Source organism: Hipposideros armiger, unplaced genomic scaffold (genome assembly GCF_001890085.2).
Source record: "Hipposideros armiger isolate ML-2016 unplaced genomic scaffold, ASM189008v1 scaffold_76, whole genome shotgun sequence".
NCBI classification, from domain to species: domain Eukaryota; kingdom Metazoa; phylum Chordata; class Mammalia; order Chiroptera; family Hipposideridae; genus Hipposideros; species Hipposideros armiger.
Window position 1 is genome coordinate 3,979,171 of NW_017731426.1, and position 1,488 is coordinate 3,980,658.

Below are 1,488 nucleotides of genomic sequence, written 5' to 3' on the forward strand. Positions count from 1 at the left end.
GAACTATTGGGTCAAAGTCATAATAATTCAACACATAGGGAGTGAGGACAGGAATGTTATTTTCATGTTGGAGTCAGAAGCAAAAGACTGATAAGGGCTTTTGACTCTGATTCTTATCTTTTGACCTGAAAGATTGGGAGCAAAACACTTTGTTTTGACCCCTGCTAATAGTCTCATTGTCCTGGTAGCTATTTTCATCTGCTCAGCGTTACTTCCCCCCCTTCTTTGGTAACAATGCCCTATTTTTCCTTTGTGTAGAGTGATAATGCAATTTATTATCCAAACTTGGACACTTTTGTGAGTGAAAGTGATGCCATTTATAGTTATTCCTGAAAAACAGTTGTAAATTGGGACTGTCTAGGGCAAACCCCAACATGTGGTCATCCTACCTTTGAGGAATGAGTTCCATCTATGACATGAGATCCTGATGGGGCTGTTAATCAGGGTATCTCTTTTCTTCTGACCAAGGATATCAGCACACGGCCAGAGAGAGTCTGGTCCTTTTTCTCCTCAGCAATTTTAATCATGAGTGGAAGACTCATGACTGGACCTAGTGGAAGTTGAGTCATTCAGGTGGCAGTGCCCAAAAAGGGATCACCCCTGATACGCAGATGGAAAACTCAATGTCTCCTTGGTTCTTATCCTCCATGAGACAGGGTAGTTTTTCCTTCTGTAAAGGACTCAATTTCCAGTCAACTTTGATTTGATTAAGTTAGCCATGTTTGGTTTCTGTGGCTTATAGAAATCCTAAGTGATACTTTATGTTTGTCCCAGATGCAAGAGACAGTCTTTCTCCAGCCACCTGCTGACAGATTTAGCCAGTGCCTAACAAAGAACCCCTGGAGTGTTATTTCACCATCACAGTAGGGTGGGGCAAGACGATGGTTGTGTTTGAATTGTTTGGTTCTTTTGTGTATCTTTGCCCAAGAACAGGCCACATCCAGGTGGGAACCTGTGGTTTGGAGGTGGTTGAGTTAGGAAGAGTAACAGAATTTGCTGAGTAGAGTTGAAGCAATAGAGTAAACACCTTTTTCTTACTGGTATGTCTCAATACCAAGCTCAGAGTGAGATTGAAGGACAAATACCAGCTCCACTTAAGAATAACGCTTGGCAGGGAACATTGAATGTTAATCATCTTTATTAACAAGTTTGAGCTCCAGCGAGAACTTCCACATACTTTAGTTTTGTGCAACTCTCTCCACCCCCAGGCTTATTCTCTGTCCCTCTCCCTTCTGCCTCTACATCCCTCAATCAAGTGATATTTTTCCTCCATTATAGAAGCAATGTATGTACATTAGAAACTATTTGGGAAATATCTAAAAATAGATATAAAAGAGAAAAATAAACAGTGAAACTTTGGGGAGCATTTCTTTTGATAGTTTTCCCTCCATGACTATTTTTTATTAGGTTTTAAATATTTAAATTATATAGTTGTATGCAATTACTGTGCAATACATTTTCTACCCCTTTGGTAGATAATGTTATAAG